The sequence below is a fragment of the Cupressus sempervirens genome, chromosome 7, assembly GCF_028749045.1.
Source record: "Cupressus sempervirens isolate cs-2001-9-10 chromosome 7, ASM2874904v1, whole genome shotgun sequence".
NCBI lineage: Eukaryota > Viridiplantae > Streptophyta > Pinopsida > Cupressales > Cupressaceae > Cupressus > Cupressus sempervirens.
Window position 1 is genome coordinate 698210005 of NC_143124.1, and position 9913 is coordinate 698219917.

Below are 9913 nucleotides of genomic sequence, written 5' to 3' on the forward strand. Positions count from 1 at the left end.
ACCATATCTACTATAGAGGGTAGTCTTGTAATGAAGTATCAAGATAAATTAGACAAATCCCTCAGGTTTGCCCACCTTGGCTTTGTAGAGCCTAAAGTGAAGTGAGTCTTGATATGACTCTGTTAATTGGCCCAGAACTAAGATTTAGCCTTGCTGAATATAGGATTTAGCTTGTCCTTAGGCATGTTCCTAGTCTTTGTTTCTTGGTATCAGGTTTAAATCTACCTGATATGTTCTTTCCCAAAAAAGAACACCAACAGGGTCTAGCCTTGTAGTTGGCCTAGTGTTTGAAAGGGTATGTTGAAGATGGGAAGTAGCCGCCCCTAGATGTATCTTGTTCTCATCAAGGTAATTTGAAACTGTGAGATTTCAAAACACCAACAGGTAGGAGAAACATCTACTTAAATCTCAATTGAGGATAAAATTAGGAATTTTTTTTGATATAACTTGGATAAAGAAATATTTACTAGCATGTGTCTATTAGATTACTGATATTCAAATAGAAGAGAATCTACATAGAATCTATCAAATCTACAATATACCCTCTACGATTGTTGCACTAGGTATACTAGATATTAGGGTAAAGTTCCTTTTTTCTTTCAAAATGATGAACCACATTAATTCTTCTCTTAAATTTAGCCCTAAAAAATTTCTTATTTCCATTCCAATTATTCTTAATGCCACCGCATCATCTTCACTATATTGCACAATTTTAAAATCCCTTGAGAAGATCCAATGATTCTCATGGAGGGATTTGGCTAATAAATCCCAGAGAGAAGCCCTATCTTTGTAGTTAATTGATAGCATATTTATTGTAAATGCCAATGATTTTAGGCTCTATTACACGAAGAAACCCCATAATAGACAATCTTATCAGCCCATTTATGACCAATAAGAATAACTCCTCCTCCTTACCCTTCATGTTCATAAAAAAAAAAATAGCATGAAATCCTATAATACTTTTTTGAAGACATATCACATCTTTGTTCAACATTTTTCAATCTCCCAACCCCACATATTTCTCTTCTCTATCTCCATCTTTGTATCTCTATCACTTACCCCTCAGTCTTTCTTTATTCCCCTCCCTATCTCTCGTAGTTGTCATTGCAAACATAAAATGACTTCATTAATAAAGGAGCACAAGGGTCTTCCCAATTTAGAAGTTTTTCTATAGTTATATTTGTATTCCTATAAGTAAATGGATAGTCATTTTGAAGGTATAAAATATCTATTGATATATTAATAACTATGCTGCACAAAAATCATTCCTCGCTATTATCTACCCATTAGCTTCACATACTACACTAATTGAAGGAAAAGAAAAAACTATAGTTTTATCCAATTTACCATGGGATGATTGTGAGATATTCTCCTAAGTATATGTTTTTTCCTTTATTATCCTTCTCAGTGCTATCCCAAGGTAATAATGTAGAGATCCTTTTAGCGAAGACCAAAAGTTCTTTGAAGATTTGAGGGGACTGATTGCCATGTTAAACTATTGAAGTAGTTGTGCCATTTCCATCCATTTATAAATAAAAATGTGTATTTAGTCTTCCATGTGAGTTGGCTAGCAGGTAAATCTGTGTCATTGTCGACCATGACCATAAAATCCAACAAAGAAATAATACATTATAGAATTGAAAACCTTGTTTACGTGCCTTCAAATACGTTGGAATCCTCTGAAAATCCAAAACATATCTATTTTAGCCATGAAGAAGGACTTTGCCAATACGAGAGTTCAGAGCTTAGCAGAGAGTGGAATAAAAATAGTTCCAGAGCGATATGTGAGGCCAAGCCTTGATCTCCTCAATAATTCTTCTCATACGAAAACAATTCCAGCATTTGACTTGTATGGCTTGACAGTCCTACATCTCAAGAAATACATCATTGCAAAAATGTCAAGCGCTTTAGAAAGGTGGGTTTTTTTCCACATTGTCAATCGTGGAATTCTATTGGAATATTAATTATGGTTGGTCATTTCTCCCTGGAGCCAAACACCCACCTATCTCCCTGACAACTTGCAGAATGATCAAATGAATTTATTACATGGTAGGTGAAATTTTGAAATCTAAAAAGAGGGGGAAAAATATGACAAAAGGAATGATCAGTTTCATTCAATTAGTAGACAGAGAGACAGAGTGAGAAGAAGAGCTTAGAAGTTGTAGAGAGCAGAGAAAGTGATCAGCAGATCTAGTCGTCAGAGTGCAGAGAAAAGGAAGTTCATTTCGTGCCTGCAATTGCATGTGTTTCTTCTCTGGTCATTCTGTAAGTTTATTATTTGTTTGATTCGACCTGTTGAAGTAGTGATTGCTCCAGGCATTGTAGTATGCAACCATTAGAGCTGTAAGTTTGAAATTTTTCCAGTTTGAAGTTTTAGGGTTATTTCAGGGTTTTCTGGTTGAAGCCGAATACTCCTAGATTTTGTAATGATTTAATACAGGTTGAATAGAAAGAAAGCAGGCATACTTGAATCCATTTGTCTCCTTCTATTCATTGCATTTGAAAAGTTTTATTTGGAAGCTTCAAATACTGGCTCTCTAGTTTTAATGGTGGAAGTTGTTCACGTTATAAGTCATCACTCGGTGAAGTCTTGTTAAAGTCTTTATTTTTGCAGTGGTCACCGAGTTCTCTCGGTGCCTTCTTCTACTGAGTTCACTCGGTGCTTTCTTCTACTGAGCTCCACCTTCCTGTGGTTATCGAGTTCACTCGATAATCACACTACCGAGCTCACTCGGTATCCTTTGGTTACTGAGTTGTGTGTTTTACTGAGCTCACTTGGTATCCTTTGGCTACCGAGTTGTTTGCCCTTCATTTACCAAGCTCACTTGATAAACTCTCCTGCCACTCGATTTCTTAATGTTTACCAAGCAAATTTTTGGCACTCGGCAATAGTTTGTGCCGTTCAAATTTTTAGGGTTGTGAGTTTTAAATTTGCTTTAATATTTCTCACATTGTATCATAGCTTTGAGGCCCCACATCCATAGTGAGTTAGGGCATTTATTTTTCTGGGATATTTATCATGGCAGGAAATGCAGGAAAGATATGGCAGCAGCCACCACCCTTCAATGGACAAAATTATGATACATGGGCAAAGAAAATGAAAACCATTATGGTTGCAAATGATTTGTGGGAGTTTGTTGTTAATGGGTTCAATGATGTGACAGACCCAAATCAGTTTTCTACCCTCACAAATGTACAAAAGACTCATTTGAAAGAGTCAAGGAGGAAGGATGCTAAGGCATTAAGTCTTATTCAAGTAGCAATGATAGAGATAGTATTCCCAAAGATTGCAGTAGCAAATTATGCAAAGGAAGCGTGGGATATCCTTGAGACGAATTTCAAGGGGACTAATAAAGTCCGTACTGTAAAGCTACAGAATATAAGGAGGGAGTTTGAGAACCTTCAGATGAAGGAAAATGAATCAGTTGCAGACTTCAATTCAAGGACCTCCAATGTGATTAACCAACTGAAGTCAAATGGAGAAGACTATCAAGAGCAGAGGATAGTGGAAAAGATATTGATGAGTTTACCTCATAAATATGACAACTTGGTCATGACCATAGAAGAGGCAAAAGGCCTAACTATTTTGACAATGGATGAGTTAATGGGTACTCTTCAAACTCATGAGCATAGGATCAATAGATCTACATCTTCTACTTCCCAAGAGTAAGCATTCAAGGCTCAGTCAAATCCAAGAGGAAGGGGGAGAGGAAGAAATGGCTCAGGAAGAAACTCTAGAGGTAGAGGTCGAGGTAATGAAGGACAAAGAAATGTTGTAGCAGAAAGCTCAGGAAGAGCAGATGGAGCAAGTAGCTCACAAAATACTTCAAGAGGAGGTAAGAAAAATTACAACTCAAATAAGAGTAATGTAGAATGCTACTACTGTCATAAATATGGGCGTTATGCAAGTGAATGCTGGAAGAAGCAGAATGATCAGTCAGGACAAGCAAATGTGGCTGATGTGAATATGGGAAGTGGACCCAATGTTGCTGCCTTCATCATGTGTAATGTTGGTGAAGAAGAAAGCCCTAAGGTTTGGTACCGCGATAGTGGATGTAGCAACCACATGAGTGGTAATGAAACCTTGTTTTCATTCATTGACAAGAGTTTCAAATATGAAATTAAGATGGGTAATAATGGAACCCTACCAGTTGTGGGAAAAAGATCTATTATGGTCTGCACCAAGAAAGGTGAGAAGAAGGAAATACAAAATGTGTATTTTGCCCCTGGTATGAAGCACAATTTGATGAGCATTGGTCGGCTCATTCAAAATGGATACAAAGTGTTGATGGAGAATGACATGTGTGTCATTCATGAAAAGGATGGAAGCAAGAACCTACTTGCAGCAGTTCAAATGACAAAGAAAATAATGTTTCCCTTGAAGATAGAGACATGTTTCTCATCTCAAGTTGGAGCTGCACCTCCCGCACAATCAGCTCTAAGGAGTGTGATTGAAGACCCCTCACGGCTATGGCACCTCAGGTATGGTCATCTTGGCTATGCTGGTTTAAATTTATTGTCAAATAAAAGAATGGTAGAAGGTTTTCCACGTATAGGAAATTCATGTGACAAGTTTGAGGCTTGTATTTTGGGTAAGCAACATAGGCTTCCCTTTAATTTTGGAAATTCTAGGAGGACTAGATATCCATTAGAATTAGTGCATACTGACCTAGTTGGTCCTATGCAAGTTACTTCCATTGGGGGGAGTTCTTATTTCATGACATTTATTGATGATTTCAGTCATAGGACATGGGTGTATTTCTTAAAGAATAAATCTGAAGCATTTAATAAGTTTGTAGAATTTAAAGCCCAGGCTGAAAGAGAATGTGGACACTATATTAAGGTCCTCAGATCAGATAGAGGAAGGGAGTATACCTCTAATTCTTTTGGAAATTTTTGCAGGAAACATGGCATAAAGAAAGAGCTCACAACCACCTATACACCATAGCAGAATGGAGTGGCTAAAAGAAAGAACAAGACCATTGTTGAAATGGAAAGGAGCATGGTGAAAGAGAAAGGTCTCCCAATTGAATTTTGAGGAGAGGCTATGGCAACAATAGTTTACCTAATTAATAGGTGTCCCACAAAGGCAGTCCATGATAGAATTCCAATGGAAGCATGTTCACAAAGAAGATGGACAGTTGAACACTTAAGGGTGTTTGGATGTGTAGCATATGCACATGTGCCTAAAGAGGAAAGGAAAAAAATTGATGACAAAGGTGTGAAATGCATTTTCATAGGGTACAACCCAGAATCAAAGGCATACAGATTGTATGACCCATTGAAAAACAAGATGATGCTTTCAAGAGATGTGGAATTTCTTGAAAATCAGTCTTTGTATGATCCAACTAATGAGTCACCGAGCACTTCAAGTAAAGTGCCAATTATAAGCGAAGAGGATGCTGATGAACATCAAGAAGAAGGAGTAGATAGAAGAAAAGGCAAGTAGCCTCAGTCATTACCGAGATCCTCTAAGAATGACCGATTGTCAGGGCCAAGCAACAATAGTGAAGATTCTAATCCCACACTCTCCTCCCTGTTACCAAGAAAGACCAAGAGTCTTAGGGAAATATACCAAAATGAAAGGTATGAAGATTATGATGAGAGTGTTAATTTTGTATTATTTTCTCATAGTGATCCAATATATTTTGAAGAAGTTGTTAAGGAGAAGAAATGGTGTAAGGCCATGGATAAGGAAATAGATGCTGACATGGGAGCTAACTGTTTTGCCTCTCAAGAAGCAAGTGATTGGAGTGAAATGGGTCTATAAGACCAAATGCAATGCTGAAGGCAAGATTGATAGGCATAAGGCAAGCCTGGTAGTCAAGGGCTACAAATAGCAATATGGCAGAGATTATGATGAGACATATGCCCCGATTGCAAGAATGGAAACCATGCATGCTGTCATAGCAATTGTAGCTTAGCACAAATGAAAGGTATATCAAATGGATGTGAAGTCCGCCTTCTTAAATGGTGTATTGAAAGAAGAAGTATATGTGGAGCAACCACCTGGTTATGAAGTTGCAGGTGAAGAACACAAAGTATATAGATTGAAGAGAGCTCTTTATGAGCTCAAGCAAGTTCCAAGAGCATGGTACAACAAGATTGACTCATATTTGATGAGAAATGATTTTAGAAAAATAAATGGTGAGCCTACTCTCTACATCAAGGCAGAAAATGGAAATGTTTTGATTATTGTCTTGTATGTAGATGATTTGATTTTTACTGGAAATGAAAAAGCTCTAATTGGTGAGTTTAAAGAGGCCATGAAAAGTGAATTTGAAATGACAGACCTGCGTCTCTTGAAATACTTTCTAGGCATAGAAGTAAAACAAATGCATGATGACATCTTCATCTCTCAAGAAAAGTATGCAGGGCACATCTTGGAGAGATTTAAAATGAAAAACAGTAAGCCAACCCCCACACCAATAGCAATAGGTCTAAAGTTGAGCAAGGAAGACTCTAGCAAGAGAGTGGATCCAACACTATACAAGACTATGGTTGGAAGTTTAATATATTTGACTGCAACTCGACCGGACCTAATGCATGCAGTAAGTTTGATTTTTAGATTTATGGAAACACCAAGGGATTCCCATTGGCAAGCAGGAAAGAGGATCCTAAGGTATGTGAAAGGTACCAAGGGATTTGGGATTTTGTATACTGCAAATGATGAATTCAAGTTGGTTGGTTACACAGATAGTGATTGGGCTGGAAGTATAGATGATAGGAAGAGCACTTTTGGATACATATTTCATATGGGATCAGGTGCAATTTCATGGGCATCCAAGAAGCAACCTATTTTTGCACAATCTACAGTAGAGGCTAAATATATAGTAGCAAATGTAGCAGCATGTCAGGATATTTGGCTAAGGAGGATCTTGATAGATTTAAATGAAAGGCAAGGAGATGGAACCAAAATTTATTGTGACAACATCTCATCTATTGCATTGTCCAATAATCTAGTCTTCCATGGGAGAAGTAAACATATTGAGATCAGATATCACTTCATCAAAGAGTTGGTGGAGAATGGGGATATCAAAATTGAATATTGCAAGTCTGAGCAACAGCTAACAAACATTTTTACCAAGCCATTAGGCATTGGAAGTTTTGTACACCTAAGAGAGTGTCTTGGTGTAGTTGATTTGGATCAATAGTGATCTTTGTTTGTTTGGCTCAAGATAAAGGGGGAGTGTTGGAATATTAATTATGGTTGGTCATTTCTCCTTGGAGCCAAACACCCACCTACCTCCCTGACGGCTTGTAGAATGATCGAATGAATTTATTGCATGGTAGGTGAAATTTTGAAATCTAAAAAGAGGGGAAAAAATATGACAAAAAGAGTGACGAGTTTCATTCGACCAATAGATAGAGAGACAGAGTGAGAAGAAGAGCTCAAAAGTTGCAGAGAGTAGAGAAAGTGATTAGCAGATCCAGTCGTCAGAGTGCAGAGAACAGGAAGTTCATTTCGTGCTTGCAGTTGCATGTGTTTCTTCTCTGGTCATTCTATAAGTTTATTATTTGTTTAATTCGACCTATTGAAGTAGTGATTGCTCTAGGCATTGTAGTATGCAGCCATTAGAGCTGTAAGTTTGAAGTTTTTCCAGTTTGAAGTTTTAGGGTTATTTTAGGGTTTTCTGGTTGAAGCCGAATGCTCCCAGATTTTGTAATGATTTAATCCAAGTTGAATAGAAAGCAAGCAGGCATACTTGAATCCATTTGTCTCCTTCTACTCATTGCATTTGAAAAGTTTTATTTGGAAGCTTCAAATATTAGTTCTCTAGTTTTAATGGTGGAAGTTGTTCACGTTATAAGTCATCACTCGGTGAAGTCTTGTTAAAGATTTTATTTTTGCAGTGGTCACCAAGTTCTCTCGGTGCCTTCTTTTATCGAGTTCACTCGATGCTTTCTTCTATTGAGCTCCACCTTCCTGTGGTTATCGAGTTCACTTAGTAATCACACTACCGATTTCACTCGGTATCCTTTGGTTACCAAGTTGTGTGTTTTACCAAGCTCACTCAGTATCCTTTGGCTACTAAGTTGTTTTCCCTTCATTTACCAAGCTCACTTGGTAAACTTTCCTGCCACTCAGTTTCTTAATGTTTACCGAGAAAATTTTTGGCACTCGATAATAGTTTGTGCCATGCAATTTTTTAGGGTTGTGAGTTTTAAATTTGTTTTAATATTTCTCACAAATTCCAGAGTCTCTTATTGCTCATCTACAAGATGTGGGCAAGGCCTTCTTTGATCTTCCCATGGAAGAAAATGAAGTTTATAAAGTTTATGGAGAGGGAAGTCATTGGGTATGGCAACAAACCTGGGTATTCTGTGGGTGCAAAATTAGATTGAAGAAATAGCTATATTAATACTCAGCTGCCCATGTCATAGAGAGATATCAACAAGTGGCTCAAACACCCTTTTGATTTCATGTACACTACTATTCCTCATGATATTGTCTTCTTACTTTGAATGTTTTTTTTCTTTTTTTAAATGGGTAATGGGTCGAAGCTTAGATTAATTATAATTAGTTGTTGTAATTAATTATTATTTGTTATGTCTTAAACTTAAACTGGAGTAGACTTGAGTCCAAAGTGTTATGATGTAGACTCTTGCATGAGCCTTGTGGATTGTTTTGTTTTGTAGGGAAGTGATGGATGAATATGGCAGTGAGATTTGCAATGTGTGTGAAGTGCTGATGCGAGTGCTATGTGGCAGCCTCAGATTGGCTAACTAGAATGCTATCGTGGAAGCGTTGGGTGGAGAGGGGAAAGAGTTCCATTTGAGCATGAACTATTATCTACCTTGCCCTCAACTAGAACTAGTTTTAGGTATCGCTCCACACTCTGACTTGAGTGCTCTCACAATTCTTCTTCACAATGAAACTCCAAGCTTGCAAATTCATAAGGAGGGTGCGTGGATTGATGCTCCCTGTGTTTTGAGCACTCTTGTTGTTAATATTGATGATCAAATTGAGGTTAGATCTGTACTATAGTCTCAATTTTTTTTTTCTTTTTAGGGTTAAACATCATATATTAAATTATAGATGGATTTATTAATAGCTAGTTTATTTCAAATCATACTAATAGATAGTTTATTTTAAGTGATTGGTTAAGTAGGTCATTTGAATGATTTCTCCAAAACTATACTATTTGACATGATTGATTTTATGAGTTGTATAGATGGTGATATTGATTCTCATCTAAGTAATCGCTCGAATTGTGAATTGTGTTATGATTTGTGGAATGGATCTCATAGATATTGAGCAATGGAAAGTACAAGAGTATTGAGCACCGAAGTTTTGTTCACAAAAGCTACGCAAGAATGTCATGGGCCATATTCTGCACTCCACAACCTCATGATGTAATCATTTCACCACTCAAAGAATTGATAAATGAAGAGAATTCTTCATTGTATGGAGGATTGTCCCTTCAAAGAGTATTTGGAAAAATATTTCAAGAAAGGATATATTGGCAAGGGTTATATCAATGAGCTCAAAATCACTTGAAGGCCCATCCCAATATAAGATTTTTTGAATATTTTCTATATTCTCAACATTATAGAAATAATTTCCTAGCATATGCATATCCATTAGGCCTACCTCATGTTTATACTAGACACATGGGTAAACATTGTTAAACAAAAAGTGTTGAAAATGGGGTCTCTCATAAGGCAGTGTTTTGTCTCTTGTCTCTTTTTATATATATAGCCATTGAAATGCATGTTCTTTGGTTTTCCAAAGAACATGCTTCATTTCTTTAAAGCCTATTCAATATGTTTAATGTATTTTTTTCATTTAAGTTGGGAAATCCATTATTAATTTATTTGTATTTGTATGGAAATGCAATGCATTAGTAATGAATATAGTAGAGTTTATATCAAATAGTATATTATAGAGTGCAAATAAAAGAATAGAACA

At 36.7% G+C, this 9913-nt stretch overlaps 1 pseudogene; it reads left to right on the forward strand.

Moving 5' to 3' along the window:
• The first annotated feature begins 1709 nt into the window (after positions 1–1709).
• On the forward strand, positions 1710–9502 carry LOC149549131 (leucoanthocyanidin dioxygenase-like; annotated as a pseudogene).
• The last annotated feature ends 411 nt before the right edge of the window (positions 9503–9913 follow it).